The sequence below is a fragment of the Podarcis erhardii genome (genome assembly GCF_964252035.2).
Source record: "Podarcis erhardii genome assembly, chromosome: 4".
Lineage (NCBI taxonomy): Eukaryota > Metazoa > Chordata > Lepidosauria > Squamata > Lacertidae > Podarcis > Podarcis erhardii.
Genome location: NC_138508.1, coordinates 5,821,661 through 5,839,915, shown reverse-complemented (window position 1 = coordinate 5,839,915; position 18,255 = coordinate 5,821,661). Strand labels below are relative to the sequence as shown.

The 18,255-nt window shown below is 45.5% G+C and overlaps 1 protein-coding gene across 2 annotated transcripts in view; it reads left to right on the top strand.

Moving 5' to 3' along the window:
* The window catches only part of PDE2A (phosphodiesterase 2A), a 386,253-nt gene that overhangs the window by 97,056 nt on the left and 270,942 nt on the right, over nt 1-18,255 (top strand). The gene's annotated exons all lie outside the window — the stretch shown is intronic.

Below are 18,255 nucleotides of genomic sequence, written 5' to 3'. Positions count from 1 at the left end.
CCCTCTGAAGCCTTAGCTTTGGTGTCAGCAGAGATAGAAAGTCTGGCCTCTCTGCCTTTCCACCTTTCAGCCCCCGGCCAAGAAGAAGCGCACTCACTCTGGAGATTGTTCTCCTACTTGCAAGAAGATGCTGTCTCCAACCAGGTGGGAAGGAAGGCCGGCCCCCCTCTGAGAGCATCCTCTCCCAGCTGTCTCTATGGCAACCTCTTCAGTCGTACAGAGGGGGGTACTTAACTGGGCCAGATAGGAAAAAGAAAATGGTTTGACTAGTTCAGTTTCTCCTATAGACCCCCATGTGGTAGAGGCATGTGTGGGACCCATAGGCAAAATCCAAACCAACCTCCCATCAAACCTAGCAAAAATGCTTCAGGATTTTTTGGGGGGAAAGGTATATCTAAACATCTTTTTAAATTCATTATAGATCAGTTCCCAAAATGTTTTTACTTTGTCACAAGTCCACCACATATGGTAAAAGTTTCCATCACAGCGGCACTCTTCTTGCACCCTTACAACCTTAAATGCTGTTCTGTTGGGCCGGGAGCTGATGGGAGTTCTAGTTCGAAACGACTGCAGAGCACAAGGTTGGGAATTGCAGAGCAAAACCTCTGGAGGGGGGGGGTTGACTTTGATGAGAGTGCAAAAATCAACAGAGGGAGCAGAGTTCCTAAACAACAGCAATATTCAGCTTTACTGGGTTCTAGTTCTAATCTTAAAAAGCAGAGACATCGCCTTGCCGACAAAGGTCCATATAGTTAAAGCTCTGGTTTTCCCAGGAGTGATGTATGGAAGTGAGAGCTGGACCATCAAGAAGGCTGATCGCCAAAGAATTGATGCTTTTGAATTATGGTGCTGGAGGGAGACTCTTGAGAGTCCCATGGACTGCAAGAAGATCAAACTGCTCCATTCTGAAGGAAATCAGCCCTGAGTGCTCCCTGGAAGGACAGATCCTGAAGCTGAGGCTCCAAGACTTTGGCCACCGCAGGAGAAGAGAAGACTCTCTGGAATAGACCCTGATGTTGGGAAAGATGGAGGGCACAAGGAGAAGGGGACGACAGAGGACGAGATGGTGGGACAGTGTTCTCGAAGCTACCAGCATGAGTTTGACCAAACTGCGGGAGGCAGTGGAAGACAGGGGTGCCTGGCGTGCTCTGGTCCAGGGGGTCACGAAGAGGCGGACATGACTAAACGACTAAACAACAATGAATTTGGTGGAAGGTTACATCTGAGCCTCCCTTGCTTAAGCCAGCCGTGTCCATTTGTGACGACAGAGTGACTAACCAGCATCCTTGAAAGCTAATTAGAGCCGACTGAACGTTTGACCTCACTCTGCTTTCCCCTTTCCTTGGCAACGATCTGCACCAGAGAATGGAGAAAAAAAGGGAGAAGAAGGAGTTCAGTTATGAAATTGCCACTTGTGGAGATGAAAGCCAACGCGCGAGAGAGGATAATGAGCCACAAAGCATTGTAGAAAAGCAACGCCATGCAGGCGGTAGTTATTGGGTTTTGTAGGCTGTGTGTGTGTGTGTGTGTGTGTGTGTGTGTGTGTGTGTGTGTGTTTTAAAAAGAAGCACACAGCAACCCAAATTAATGGGAACATGAATGCCACCTGGAGGATGAGAAGTTGTTTTCAAGGGAGCTTGGCACTCAGAGAGAAGATGGGCAATTTGATGCTGATTTAGGGGGGCTGTGGAGGACCCCAGAGTCTGGTGCGCAGCCAAAGCCTTTCCTACCGGGGTTCAAGAGACAACTGATTTGATTGTTGGGCGAGGCAGGTTGTTGGCAAAAAGAGAGATGACTGAAAGAGGCAGCTCATTAACAGGAACAGGAGCCGAAGGTGGGAGGAAGGAAGGAAGAAGGAAGGAGCCTCACCTCCACCCAACAGCCACCAGAGGGCAGCTGTGTTCCCTAGAATCACAAAAATTGTAGAACCGGAGAGTTGAAAGGGGACCCCCAAGGGCCATCTAGTCCAACCCCCAAAATGCAGAAACCACAGCTCAAGGATCCCTGGTGGATCTGCATCAAATCTCTACGTAAGGATCTCCAGTGAAGGAGAGCCCACACAACCTCCCTGGGGAGACCATTTCTCTGTCCAACAGCTGTTGCTGCCAGAAGGTTCAACGTCCAATGGCAGAACAGACCAGATGGCCATCTTCAAATATCCCAAGGGCCATCGCATGGAAGATGGAGCATGCTTGTTTTCTCCCGCTCTGGAGGGCAGAACTCGAACCCATGGCTTCGAGTTGCAAGAAAGGAGATTCCAACTAAACACATTGAAGGAACTTTCTGACGGCAAGAGCTCTTTGATGGTGTAACGGTCTCCCTCGGAAGGTTGTGGACTCTCCTTGGACCTTTTTAACAGAGGCTGGGTGGCCATCCGTCATGGATGCTTTAGCAGAGATTCCTGGGTTGGTATGGATGACCCTCGGGGGTCCCTTCCAACTCTATGATTCTAGGATTTTGAGGGAGGGGGTTGTTCTTCTGGTGCTTTTTTTTGCCCTTCCTGGTGAGTTTTGTGCTTGCTGCTTGTTAGTCTTCTGGCTGGAGGAAGGCAAGATTCCGCCACAAGGGGGCGCTCTGGGACAGCTCAGAGCACCAGGCAGGTAGAAGATGGATCTTCCTTCTGGGTAAACTGCACTGCTAGTTTCTGCTAGTTCCCCTGTGAAAAAGTTTGGGTTTTATTTGCATCAGAACATCACAGGTCGCCTTCTGCTGTGTCAGACCCTGGGATCAACGAGAGCCTGGCATCGCTGCTCTCCCAGGCTTTCCGACACTGGAGCTTTTCTCAGTCCTGCTGTAGTTTGAACCAGGGGCCTTCCACGTTCAAAGCATCTGTTCTGCCATTGAGCTACAGGCGCTTGTCCCCATCTTCTTCCTCATTAACTTCTAAAAAGGGGAGGTGAGGATGTGGTAGCAGAGCTTCAGGAACTCTTTCTATCAACAGTGCAAGAGCGATAGAAGAGGCCAACTGGATGCCCCTTTTCTGCAAGCCTGCAAGCAGGTTTCCAGTGGGAGGGAGTTCCATAGTCTATCTATGCTGTTTTTGTTTTTTTAAGTGACACTACTTAAAATTGCCATCTATTTCCGATTGTGTTTCTGCATTTACTGCGTCTGCAGATAAATAGAAATCCCGCTCTGGCTAGAATGTACTTTGCAGTTTTAAAACCATGCCCTTCCGCTTCCTCCCTCTTTTCAATGACATTCACAAGTCGTGAAGTCCAGAATCCTGGTCAGCAAATGCTTCGAGGAAGAGCCACTTCTGGTGTGGGGTGCTATGCAAGTCAGACCACTACTTATTCCACTGCGGCAAGATCAGGGCCTCCCGCCGAGGTCTAAGAATCATAGAATCATAGAATCCTAGAGTTGGAAGAGACCACAAGGGCCTTCGAGTCCAACCCCCTGCCAAGCAGGAAACACCATCAGAGCACTCCTGACATATGGTTGTCAAGCCTCTGCTTAAAGACCTCCAAAGAAGGAGACTCCACCACACTCCTTGGCAGCAAATTCCACTGTCCAACAGCTCTTACTGTCAGGAAGTTCTTCCTAATGTTTAGGTGGAATCTTTTTTCTTGTAGTTTGGAACCATTGCTCCGTGTCCGCTTCTCTGGAGCAGCAGAAAACAACCTTTCTCCCTCCTCTAGGTGGCATCCTTTTATATATTTGAACATGGCTATCATATCACCCCTTAACCTCCTCTTCTCCAGGCTAAACATGCCCAGCTCCCTTAGCCGTTCCTCATAAGGCATCGTTTCCAGGCCTTTGACCATTTTGGTTGCCCTCCTCTGGACACGTTCCAGTTTGTCAGTGTCCTTCTTGAACTGTGGTGCCCAGAACTGGACACAGTACTCTAGGTGAGGTCTGACCAGAGCAGAATACAGTGGCACTATTACAGGTTCATACAGACAGGTTCATACAGGAGAATATGATCTTTCAGATAGACTGGATCTAAACTGTATTGGGCTTTACAGGTCATAACCAGCACTTTATACTGTGCCCAGAAACAGGTCGGAAGCCAGCTGTCAGCAAGGGAGTGGCCGCCGAGACCACATAACACCAGTCCTGAAAGACCTTCACTGGCTCCCAGTACGTTTCCGAGCACAATTCAAAGTGTTGGTGCTGACCTTGAAAGCCCTAAACGGCCTCGGCCCAGTAGACCTGAAGGAGCGTCTCCATCCCCATCGTCCAGCCTGGACACTGAGGTCCAGCGCCAAGGGCCTTCTGGCAGTTCCCTCCCTGCGAGAAGCCAAGTTATAGGGAACCAGGCAGAGGGCCTTCTTGGTGGTGGCGCCCACCCTGTGGAACGCCCTCCCACCAGATGTCAAAGAAATAAACAACTATCTGACTTTTAGAAGACATCTGAAGGCAGCCCTGTTTAGGGACGCTTTTAATGACTGATGCTTTAATGTATTTTTAATCTTTTGTTGGAAGCCACCCAGATGGGCAGGGTATACATAAATTATTATTATTATTATTATTATTATTATTATTATTATTATTATTATTATTATTCTGCTCCCTGTAACCCTATTTTTTTTAAAAAAATAATATTTATTACTTTTAAAGCTTACAAAAAAGAAAAGGAAAAAAGAAGACAAAAGAACAAAAAGAACAAAAAAGAGAAAAAACAATACAATACATAAACAATACAAAACACAACCTTAACACATTAAACTAACACAATAAACAAAACAAAACAAAACAAACATCATACCTTTTCCATATTCTATCTTTCATTCCCTTGTATCATTGACCTCCTCTCAACTCCCTCTTTGTATTCCACTTCCATTAATTGTTTCCACAATTCCTTTCCATCTTTTTCTATTTTCTATCATATAAATGTCTTAACATATTTTTAATCTTATTTCCATTAAAATTAATATACTTATTTAAGCTTAACTCCTTATAGCATTTCAGCTAAAGCCATAAAATTTCCTTCCAACATTTTTCTATCACTCATTAATTTTACAATATTTCTATATATAGACTTTAAATTTCCAATCTTTTTCCACCATCTCCTCTCCCCAGTCTCGGACTCTGCCAGCCACTTCCGTCAACTCCATACAGTCCATCAACCTGGAGATCTTATGTCCGAGGCTCTTAACTCTTTTCCACGTCCCTTCTGCCAGTCTTCTTCATATTCTTTGATGCTAAAGAGCAGATCTCGGGGAAACTCCAATCCAACGATACTTGTATTCCTTCTCGACAGATCAGCCAGATTTCCATAATTAAAGCTAGGATCCATAAAGTATTTCAGGGCATGTTTCAAAATTCCTCCAAATCCAAAGGACCCCAGAACTCCAATCTCCTCCTGACCCAAGTCCATATTCCAAAAGTCAGTTAATCCCTGCATAGAGGGATCTTTCCAACTTTCCTTTTCTAGTCCAGGCCAGGCTCCGATCATCAAAATCTGACTTTTTCTAGTCTCAATCATAAAGGGCCTCCACTTGTAGCCCTCAATTTGCCTCTGTAAGGCTAAGGCTCCCCCTTGTGTTACTTTAGGTTCAACAACAGCAACTTTCTCCTTCTCTTTTTCAGCAATTTGTCCTGTTGAAATAGATTCCTGTGCCAAATCCTGAATAATTTCTGTATTGGTGCTCACTTTTGGTTCCAAAATGTCAATTTTAGTAGTCATAGCATCCATCTTTTTATGAAGCTGTTCCAACAGGTGCCTTATCTTAGAAAATGCAGTCCATAAGGCTTCTCCTGTCGACATTCTTGAATATCCAAGGTCAGTCTCTAGTCCCCACAGTTCTTATCAAACAGCTGGAGATTTCCCAGCTCCACTCTTGTAACAGTTTCAAAAGCTCCCTCTAGAGGGGAACAGTCTCCACTTGTATCAATCTTTTCCGACACAGATCAGAAAGTAAAGATAGTTTCAATTTTCAGATACTTTTCCTCCCTTTTAAACGCAGAAGCGGACAATGGAAACAATATATTTCTCTTATTTAACTGTCAACATCCGTGCTCTTCACAGTCAATGAACTCTCCCAAAACGTCAATCACTGGGAGCCCGTTCCCAGGTTCAGAGCAGTGGTAATTTAATTTTAATCACTCTCTCCTGCAGGATACACAGTCCAAAATTTTCCCCCTCTTCTCCTGCTTCCAAGGGGGGGTCTAATAATTTCAATCGATGGAAGTTTAATCCTTTACATAAGGCTTTTCAAGACCTTAACTTGTAAGCTCTTTGCTTCAGTCTATTTACAAAAGGGGAAGGCGGACTTCCTGTTTTGAACCTTCCCCGTTCGATGCCAAATTAAGATATTTAAAGATCTAATTTTCCTTTTTACTCACGGGTTGTTATTTAAAATCCAATTGTCCACAAGAAAAAGTCAGCGCTCTCCGGCAACAGCAATGCGGCTTCACTCCGTGAAAGAAGCGGTCGATTCAAAGCACCGCGCCGCTCACCCCATGTCGCTCCGGATCCCCAAAACAGGGTTTCCCCGCGAGTAGGGGAGGCGCAAAAGGTGCCAGCCGAATCCCAGGTTCACAGGCTTCTTCCGCCTGTGATTTCAATGGGTCTCCGCCTTCGCCGTGGCGGTTCAGACCCAACTTTTCACGGAGCAAGTTCCTCCCGATCGGAGGAGCTCTGCCATTGCCGGGGACGCCAACCCGGAAGTCTCTGCTCCCTGTAACCCTAGAGGTTTCCTGCCCCAGAAGCTGAAGAATCAGTCGTCTGGCTCAGTAGAAGGCAGTTCCCCACATCCCTATGATTGCGCAATGCAACCGTTTGGAGCAGCCAAGCATGCCATAGAATTGTAGCGTCGGAAGGGACCCTGAGGGTCATCTAGTCCAACCCCCTGCAATGCAGGGATCTCAACTCAAGCATCTGAGCCAGATGGCCACCCAAGCTCTGCTTAAAAACCTCCAAGGAAGGAGAATTGGCCACCTTCTGAGAAAGCCTATTCCACTGCCAAACAGCTCCTGGTCTCAGAAAGTTCTTCCTAGTGTTTAGTCACTCTCCTTTCACGTAACTTGAAGCCGTTGGTTTGGATCCTGCCCTCTGGAGTGACAGAAAACATGTGACAGCCTTGGCTATCGTATTGCCTCTCAGTCTCCTCTTTTCCAGCCTAGACACACCCAGATCCTTCGACTGCTCCTCATAAAGCAGGGCCATCTTAAGCATATCCAGCGCTGTGGTTCAAAGACCCCTCCGGCGCCCTACCCCTTTCCCAGAGTTGTCGACCTTTCCCCAAGCCTCTGCGGGGATCGCTTGTGGGAATGTTCTGGGGTGCAGGAGGGGATATATTGACTAATTATATCCTTATCCAACTTGTGCTAACAAGTTCCCAAAATATCAGCAGAGTTTATGACATTCCCTTTTAAGTTCGCAACGGTAACGTCTGCACAGGTTCGCTAGAGCCTCTATAATAATTACTCTGGTAATTTCCCCTTTTGTTCCCTCTTAAAATACAAGACACGACACAGTCTTTATAAAAGTATAAAAGAGTTTACTCACGTTCTGTTCACAATATGATCCCAGGAGGCAGACAGCTTTAAAAAGGTTACATACACTCAGAATCTATCTTATAGGAAGATAGTCCCTTAGTTCTCTCTTGGCTGAGAGCCAAGAGGGCATGTTGCTCCTTCAGAAGATGAAGATGAGAGAGAGATATATGTCTGCCTGCCCTGTGCTTTTATCATTTACCTGCACAGGTGAGGCCACACCCACCTCTGGTCACATGCGGAGGAAGTCCGTCCCCAGGAAGTTTACCTGCTTGCTGGACAGACATCCCTCCCCATGTTCTAACATGTACACTCTAGGAATGTTGTCATTGACTGCTCCTGTGTTTACACCCCACATCGCTCTCCTCCTGCGGAGGCTTGGGAAGGAATCTGCCTGCCCGCCAGTCATACAGTTGACGGGGTACAGCTGGTGTGTGTGCAGGGAAAGGGGAGGCTGCCGGCAAAGCCACACAGCTCCCCCACTCGCTGGGGCGCCCCTAAGAGGCCAGCGCCCTGGTGCAACGCGCCAATAAGCCCAATAGGAAAGACGGCTCTGGTATCCAGACCCTTGATCATCTTAGTCACCCTCCTCTGCACATCTTCCAGTTTGTCAACATCCTTCTTAAATTGTGGTGCCCACAACTGGACATGGCTTTCCAGGTGCGGCCTGACCAAGGCAGAAGAGAGAGAGGGAGAGACTATGACGGTCTTCAAATAAAAACATCTTGGAGATCCTGGGCGGCAGGGAGGTTAAGCTGGCCTCCACCAAAACCAGGGCTTTTTCGGCTGTGGCCCCGATCTGGTGGAACGCTCTGTCACAAGAGACTAGGGCCCTGCGGGACTTGACATCTTTCCGCAGGGCCTGCAAGACAGAGCTGTTCCACCAGGCCTTTGGCCAAGGCACAGTCTGACCCCCTCCTTCGGTAATCCCCACAGAACTCTAGCCCAATGGTTGCCATGAATTTGATTCTGAATTGATTTTAGAATTTATTTCAATTAATTGACTGTGATTTTATGTAAATTGTGCTATTTTTACTGAGGTTAGCCACTCTGAGCCTGGCTTTGGCTGGGGAGGGTGGGATAATAATAATAATAATAATAATAATAATAATAATAATAATAATAATTTGATCTGGACACTCAACTTCTGTTGATGCAACCTAGAATAGGACTCATGTCAAGTTTGTGGTCAACTGAGATCCCTAGATTCTTTTCATGGCTATGAAGCCGGGCAACCCCACATCTTCTATCTTCTATTTGTGCATCTGGTTCTTCCTGTGTGAGTGCAGGATTTGTCCCTGTTGGCAGATCAGGCCTGGCCTGACTGCAGGGAGGGAGAAGTTGCTGAAGAGTGAGCAGTAGAACGAGATCTCCCTGGCTCTGCTTTTGCACTTTGGCCTCGGGTCTTGTCCTCTTGGACCACACGGATGATCCACAGGCCGGAGCCTCTGCGCGACGCGGTCATTTCCATAACAAGCATGCAGGATCCCTGGGACGCCGTCATGTGGGCAGATAAGCATGCAAATCGGGCTGATGCGCAGCAGCTGCTTTGCACGCACGACCTCATCCCTGGAAGAGTGTGAGCGTGTGTCTCACAGGTGAGAGACTGGCAAAGCGGAAGAGAGACGGTGTTTTCGATGAGCCAGAGTGAACTTGGGCTGAGTGCTGTGCCTAGGCCTCAAGTGCCACAGTTCAGTGCTGGAAGATACGAACAGGAGGACTCTTGAGCATGAGCAGAGTGTTCATTCCTCTGTTATTCAGTATACCTGAAGGAGCGTCTCCACCCCCATCGTTCTGCCCAGACACTGAGGTCCAGCACTGAGGGCCTTCTGGTAGTTCCCTCACTGCGTGAAGCCAAGTTACAGGGAACCAGGCAGAGGGCCTTCTCGGTAGTGGCGCCTGCCCTGTGGAACACCCTCCCACCAGATGTCAAGGAAATAAACAACTCTGGGTGGTTCCCAACAGAATATTAAAACACGATAAAACATCAAACATTAAAAGCTTCCCTAAACAGGACTGCCTTTAGATGTCTAAATGTTTGCTGTTTTATCGTGTTTTAATATTCTGTTGGGAACCACCCAGAGTGGCTGGGGAGGCCCGGCCAGATGGGCGAGGTATAAGTCATAAATTATTATTACTACTACTACTACTATTATTATTAGACTGGAAAGGAAAAGTCTTTGGAACAGGGTGTTGATGTAGCGTAAGACATTTTGGGAGGGAGGTGAAAGCAAAAGGGGTTTGAGGGAATATTGGTGTAATTTTATACAGTACTGGAAGTAAATGGCAAACCATCGTAGGAACCTAGGAAGCCATGTGGATGTTCCTCAGAGAGAGAATGCAGGAAGATATAGGCTGAAAGTTAATGAATGGAATGCCTTCCCCCAGGACTCCACTAAACATTCCTCAAGTCACCCCAAGGTGCTACGGCAGACTGGTTGAAAACCAATGAGCTATGAGAACCAATACCACACCCTATATCAGAGGTTCTTAACCTGTGGGTCCCCAGATGTTGTTGGACTACAACTCCCATCATCCCTGAGCTCTGGCCTTGCTAGCTAAGGGTGATGGGAGTTGTAGTCCAACAACATCTGGGGGGACCCACCGGTTGATAAAGGCTGCCCTATATCAATATTGCAGGTGCGGCTCTTAGTACCACAACACAGACAGATGGGCAGGGCATAAACTAAAACATTATTATTATTTATTGATTTATTGATTAATTTATGAGGTGTGATTTTCCAGCATTTTGGAGCTTGAGTAGACATGGAAAACTATGAGAACACATCTGACCCCTAGGCTTTTTGTTGATTGAATTTATATTGTATCTTGAATAGATGCTTACGGGTCTCCCACTGGCATTCCAAGTGCTTTTTCTGAGTTTGGTTTCCTTGGCATGAAAGTCACTAGACACTGTGGTGTCTTTAGGATATGTGGTTTTATTTATATACAACTTGAGCACAGGGTGAAGGGGCCCACGGCATGAACACCCCAACAGATCTTGCTTTGGTTTCCAGGGGAGCCCCCAAGTCTAGCTTATGCTCAGCACGGATCAAGTTATATCTCTGTCTCTCTCCAGTATCCAGCTTTGGGCTCACATACACTCAACACCTCTGGCTATTTTTCCTCTAACTACCAGCCTGGTGTGTTAAACCACAGAGCCTAGGGCTTGCCGATCAGAAGGTTGGCGGTTCGAATCCCCGCGACAGGGTGAGCTTCCGTTGCTCGGTCCCTGCTCCTGCCAATCTAGCAGTTTGAAAGCACATCAAATGCAAGTAGATAAATAGGTACCGCTCCGGTGGGAAGGTAAACAGCGTTTCCGTGCGCTGCTCTGGTTCGCCAGAAGCGGCTTAGTCTTGCTGGCCACATGACCCAGAAGCTGTATGCCGGCTCCCTCGGCCAGTAAACCGAGATGAGTCGGTCATGACTGGACCTAATAGTCAGAGGTCCCTTTACCTTTACCTTTACCAGCCTGGTGAAGTGGGTGGAAAGAGGATCCTACCCATTTGTTTCTGTGGCAACAGAGCAACTTCTTTGGAGATACTAATTTGTGGTACATAACTACCCCGAAAAAGGAACTGGTTTGGAAAGCTACTCATTCATTATGTTGTTGTTGTTTAGTCGTGTCCGAATCTTCGTGACCCCCTGGACCAGAGCACACCAGGCACTCCTATCTTCCACTGCCTCCCACAGTTTGGTCAAATTCATGCTGGTACCTTCGCGAACACTGTCCAACCATCTCGTCCTCTGTCGTCCCCTTCTCCTGTGCCCTCCATCTTTCCCAACATCAGGGTCTTTTCCAGGGAGTCTTCTCTTCTCGTGAGGTGGCCAAAGTCTTGGAGCGTCACCTTCAGGATCTGTCCTTCCAGTGAGCACTCAGGGCTGATTTCCTTCAGAATGGAGAGGTTTGATCTTCTTGCAGTCCATGGGACTCTCAAGAGTCTCCTCCAGCACCAGAACTCAAAAGCATCCATTCTTCGGCGATCGGCCTTCTTTATGGTCCAGCTCTCACTTCCATACATCACTACAGTGGTAACACGGGTTAAGAACTTAATTCGTTTTGGAGGTCCGTTCTTAACCTGAAACTGTTCTTAACCTGAAGCACCACTTTAGTTAATGGGGCCTCCTGCTGCTGCCACGCCGCCAGAGCACGATTTCTGTTCTCATTCTGAAGCAAAGTTCTTAACCTGGTACTATTTCTGTGTTAGCGGAGTCTGTAACCTGAAGCGTATGTAACCTGAGGTACCACTGTATTGGGGAAACCAGAGCTTTAACTATATGGACCTTTATCAGCTTCAGGACCTGTCATTCATTCTACCCTCATGCATATGTAAAAAAAATGTTGTAAAGTCTTCTGTGTGTCTAAGGTTTGGGCACATGCTGTTGGAAGATTTAGGGCACATAAAAGAAAGTCCTCCTTCTTGCAGGGAATTGTTCACCTATGGAACTCACTCCCACAGGAGGCAGTGATGGCCATTAGCTTGGATGACTTGAAAAGAGGATTCAGCAAATTCACAAAAGAGGAGAGAGCTGTTGATGGCTACTAGCCACAGCGGCTTTGCTCTCTGCATCCATAGTTAGAGGCAGCAGTGCTTCTGAATGCCAGTGGATGGAAGCCACAATAAGGGGAGAGGGCTCTTGTGCTTGGATCCTGCTTGTGGGCTTTCCATTAAAGCATGGCCACCATGAGAAGAGGATGCTGGACCAGATGGGCCATTGGCCTGATCCAACAGACTTTCCCTGTGTTCTGATCTCTCTCTGCCTCTCCCGTTCCCTAAGGAAGTCAGACTATCCTCCACCAGGGCCAGGGCCTTCTCAGTGATGGCTCCGACCTGGTGGAATGCTCTGTCCCATGAGACCAGGGCCCTGCAGGATTTAACCTCCTTCCATTGGGCCTGTAAGACAGAGCTATTCCACCTGGCCTTTAATTTGAATTCAGCCTGATCTTTTATTTCCCTTCCCTTCCCTGCTCTGAGACCCCACAGCTAATTCTCCCCTGGTCTCCTCGCTGGCCCAAGTAGGACCAATTCAGCCAGCTAGCCCTGGGGATTATCTACCGGTAATTGATTTTTGATTTTTATTGTTATTTGTGTTTTTATACTGTATTTTATGCTGCTTTTATAATTAAGTGCTTTAAAGTGTTTTAAATTTGTTGAGCCCGGTTTTTGAACCGGGAAGGGTGGGGTATAAATAAAAAATTATTATTATTATTTTATTTTAGCATATTAACCTTGCTTAGGATAGCAGTCACTTGGCAAACATCCCCGCTCAAAGCACATAATGAAAGGAAGCGTGGATCTTGGCCCAGGTGGCCAGGCTGACAAATACGGTTAGCATCTGGGAGAGGCTCGACGGCCAACCAATAACTGAAATGAAATGGAAGCTCAGCCTCAAGTTATCAGGCCTGCTCAGCGAGACTCCCTGCAGAGTTTGACAAATTTGTTTGCTGCGTAGGAAAAGAACACAAACCCGGGACTCTGGGCTCATTTGTAGCATTTAATCTTGATTAAGCTGGATTACCTGTGCGCTCAGGGTGATTCGTTTCTTATTGTCTCGATTCAATGAATAATAAACAAAATGGAGAGGAAATGCACCATTTGAACCCAAGGCGAGATGGACTATTCCAGAGGGGCTGTGTGTGCTGTTTTGCAAAGAGTTTGGCCACATCAACTTCATTTATTGATCGGGTCTCGCCAGCCTTCTGCGCGATGGGGGGAGGGGTGTTTCTCTACGAGCTGATTTGCATGATTAAAAGGGATTCCACGTGTGGAGTGGACATGGCTGTCATCTTGTCCCCAGTACCTGGGGATAATTCCCCCTGTCCATTTCACAAACGCAGATCCCTGCTTCCCACTTTTGGAAAAGAATTATTTATTTGCAATCCCCTCATCCCCGAGGCTCAGAGGGGCAGCAATAATTTAAATGCGAGGTGACCAGTTAAGATTGGTTTTGATCCTTTTGTGCGTAATCTTCACAAAATGAAAATGTCAGAACTAGAGCCCGGCTGACGTTGTGTCCCCCCTCCTAATCCCCATTGTGCAGAGGACTGCTTCATGGAATCATAGAACTGTAGAGTTGAAAGAAGGCGTCCCGGGGTCATCCAATCCAACCCCCTGCAATGTTTGTTGTGCTATGATGAGGCAAAGGAACTCTGCTCGTGATTTAGTCACCCTCTTCTTTCATTAGTGACGCTTCTGGGGTGAACCAGGTTCAAGTCCCTACTGGGTGACCTCAGGCCAGATATTTACCCCCTGAGTGCCTTCTTAATTGCCTTTCCCCCTAAACTAAAACTCCCCAAGTGCTGTAACTGTTGTTCCACCCTCTTTTCCAGCCGCACAATATCCTTTTTTGAGGCAAGTCAGCCAGAATTGTACGCAACATTCCAAGTATGCTATCAATCACAGATTTGCATTCTGAAGTACAAGTTTCTTTTTTTAAAATAAATAATATTTATTAAAATTTTAAAGGTTACAAAAAGAAAAAGTAAAAACACCATATCAAACAAGAACAAAACAACGCATCACAATAAGAAAGCAGAAGAAAAAAAGAAAAACAAAACAAAAACACAGCTAATCTTCCCATAACTTGTTTTTCGTTTGCTTGTTTCCTTGACCTGCTCACACCTCCCTTTTTTGTATTCTAGTTCAGTTAACTATTTCAGCAAATCCTTTCCATCTTTTCCACTTTTTGTTCTGTAATTTATCTTAATATAATGTAACTTTACTTTCCCTCCTTTCACCAATTAACAGTCTATTTTTTCCTAAACCCTTATAACATTTCTGCTAAAACCACATAACTTCATTCCAACATCCTTCTAACATTCATTGATTTTACAATGTTTCTGTACAAGTTTCATATATAAGCTCATGTATCCTGGCTAGTCAAAGATGCGGGTGGTGCTGTGGTCTAAACCACTGAGCCTAGAGCTTGCCAGTCGGAAGGTTGGTGGTTCGAACATAGCTGTCAACCTTCCCTTTTTTTTTTGCGGGAAATTCCCTTATTCCAGTGCCGTTTCCCGCTGCTTCCCGCTGCTATCCCAGATTGTTAGATATCCCATAGACAGTCCCCGGGACAGGTGAGGCTGCTGATCCCTTATTTTTGAGGCTGCTGCTCCCTTATTTTCAAATCTGAAAGTTGACAGCTATGGGTTCGAATCCCAATGACAGGGTGAGCTCCCATTGCTCTGTCCCAGCTCCTGCCAACCTAGCAGTTCGAAAGCACGAAGTGCAAGTAGATAAATAGGTATTGTCCATGGTGTGGAGAAAGGGAATAGAGGAATTCTCCTCTCTCATAAAACTAGAATTCAGGGCCATCCAATGAAGCTGAATGTTGGAAAATTCAGGACGGATAAAAGAAAGTGCATTGTTAGCCTACGGAACTCACTTCCACAGGAGGCAGCAATCGACACCAGCTTGGATGGCTTTAAAAGTGGGTTGGAAAATTCATGGAGGAGAAGGCCATAAATGGCTACTGGGCAGGATGGCTTTGTCTGCCTCCACAGATGGAGGCAAAAATGCTTCTGGATAGCAGTTGCTGGAAACCCACAAGAGGGGAGAGTCGCTGCTGTGCTGTGGTCCATCTTGCAGATTTCCCACTAGGGTACCTGGCTTGGCTAATCTGAGAACAGGATCCTGGACTAGATGGGCTATTGGTCTGATCCAGCTACAGGGTGGTTCTTATGCGCTTAATCGTAGGTGCCAGCGTCCTGGGTGCCTGAGCACCCACAAAATTCCCCATGAAGGGGTCAAGCACCTACAAATTTCAGGAACTAGGGCCATGTATGTTGCATGGCAGCCACTGTCACGGGACCAAGCTGCCACTCCTGTTCCTAATAGTAATTGTATTTGTTCTGGATATACGATAACTCACTGGCTCAAATAGCTGGAAACCAATTGTTTGGTGATGAAATCTGGAATAGGAATCGAGTACAAAGACAGCTTAAAAAACTGAGGCATCATATCTTTTTATTATTATATGTTTGAGTCTCTCTCTCTCTCTCTCTCTCCCTCCCCCCCCCCCCCAATTCTCATTAGCTTTCTTAACTTTACCAGATTGGTCATTATTTCCACTTTCCAAATTCCATCCATCAACTTACAGAGCTCTCCTCTTTAGCTTTTAATTCCAGCCAAGCTACGCTTGATCCTCAGCACATTTAGAAATAATTCCGCTTAAGATGCGGTTTCTGTTGGTTTATTATTATTTTTTTATATAATATTTATTAAAGTTTTTTAAACAATAAACAAAAAACATACATAATAACATAGTCTTTTCAAATTTCCACATTTCAGTCTCCTCTTTGGACTTCCTCACATCTCTTGTTCCTGCATTCTGAACTCACAAATTTTGCTAGCAAATTATTTACTTGTTTCCATTCATATCATATAATTATCCAATATTAAATCTCAAATTTTAGAATTTAAATCACACTTTTAAGATCTTAATTTGAAATATTGTTTATCCAAAATTTGTCTTTTCTTTCAATTACATTCAAATTTATAGTTACAGATAGGTAGCCGTGTTGGTCTGCCATAGTCAAAACAAAACAAATTCCTTCCAGTAGCACCTTAAAGACCAACTAAGTCAGTTCTTGGTATGAGCTTTCGTGTGCATGCACACTTCTTCACACTTCTTTGTATCTGAAGAAGTGTGCATGCACACGAAAGCTCATACCAAGAACTGACTTAGTTGGTCTTTAAGGTGCTACTGGAAGGAATTTGTTTTGTTTATTCAAATTTATATTCTGTTTCTGTTGGTTTAAATAGGTTTTTTGGGCCACAGGCCACAGCTGAAGGAGGGAACACCTGCTCTGCATGTCGGAGGACCCAGGTTGTGAACCTGGGCATCTTCGGTGAAAAGGACCAGGTTTCACGTGATGGGGAGAAAGAACTTTGTTTGCAGGGGATCTGCAGAGAATGCGGGTGCTGTTTAGAACAGGCAGTGCTGAGCTAGAACTGGACAGCTTGATATGTTCAGTTTCACATGCAATAGCTCTAAGACTAAGTCCAACATCCTCTTCTTACAGTGGCCAGACAGGATTTGAGCAGAGGAGCACACAGCCGTCCTGTGGTTTCCAGTAACTGGCATTCAGAAGCATTGTTTCCTCTGACCCTGGATGCAGTCCACAGCCATCAAGGCTAATGAATTTGTCTAATCCTCTTTTAAAGACCTCGTTTAAAGACAATAGTTCCATATAGTTTAAATACGTGCTGCATGGAGAAATCTTTTTTTTTTTTTAATCTGTCCTGAATCTTCTAACATTCAGCTCCACATGCTCTAATTGACTGCAAACCTATGCACAAAATTATTGGACTGTGTGGAACTTCCTTCTAAGGACACATGGAAAACATGCATGTTGTTAGCTTTAGAGTCAAATGGTTTATTATTTCATCTCAGGCATCCTCCATTGACGTGTTTGTTCCCCCGCTCATCTTATTTGCCTGCAGAAAGCGTTGTGCATTACTTAGACTATGCCCAGCCTTTATCGAGCATATGTTCTGATTTGCTTACAGGGTGGTTAAACAATGATCACTCATCCTACAATCATCCTGATTTGCTTGCGGTCTGTTTACACATCTTCCCTGTTGAATGACTGGGCCAGTTATCTGTTGGAGTTCTTTAGTATGCGAGTAAGCATTGTATGGTTAATGGCCTTTGTCTGTTGCAAACACACACACACACACACACACACACACACACACACACACACAGAGAGATGAGAGAGAGAGAAAGAAAGAGAGAGAAAGAGAGAGAGAGAGAGAGAGAGAGAGAGAGATTTGTTGTGCAAAAAAAAAACAAATTAATTTATTGTAGGAAGTAATTAATTTATTGTAGGATATCTAGTTCTAGCCTAAACAACTAGGCTAGAGAAGGCAAAGGCAATCAGCCCAATGGAACCTTTTGTGTGTTTCTGTCAAATGTATGTTTACCTTTAAACCTTATACAGTACACAATAAAACAGGGTTCCCAAACTTGGGTCTCCAACAGTTTATGGACTACAATTCCCATCATCCCTGACCACTAGTCCTACTAGCTAGGGATGATGTGAGTTGGTCCAAAAACAGCTGGAGACCCCCTTTAAAAGTTTATTTCCAAAGTCCCTCTCTTCCCCTAGCATGGAAAAAGACCATGTTTGATAAGTTAAACATGGTTTACTTGCAAACTCTCCAAAGGTCAGATTCATGTGCTTTTCCACACAGCATTCAGAAACAGTTGCACAGGCAGTAAAACTTTGTTTAGGTACAAAGTGATGAAAGTTCTTAATTTATTGGTATAGGAACTCAGGAGTGGCTTCTGAGTGCATGCAGTTGAGCTGGAGCAACCACCTCAAACCTCTTCTTCACTGGAGCTGTGAGCTAGCTAACCATTGGAAAAAAAACAAACCCCTCTCAGGTTTACACATACTAAATTAAATTTGAACTTCTACGGGGAAAGAGGAGAGCGCTTGCTTTGAATTGCTGCTGGTTCCTTCTGGCTTACTACTTCATTTCTGTAAGAGTAAGTCTGAAGTGAGAATGGCGCAGCCTTAATTTAGGGAAGACGGCGTCTTATCATTGCAGTTCCTGAATCATAAATTGACCTTAAAAGCAATCTTCCATTTCCATTTGAGGCCTGGTTCCTGCCTACAGGAGTCTGATAACTAGATCTTCCTGGCAAAGGCAAGGATTAGCACTCTGATCTTTTCTGGAACTGTTAGGCGGTCCAGAAGCTAGTTGTTCTCTGCAGGTCATGTATGAGATAAGAGCTTGTACCAGGGTCAGAGATCGGCTGCACTGATGCCGTGATCCATAGAAATAAACCATGTAAAAAGTCTAGACT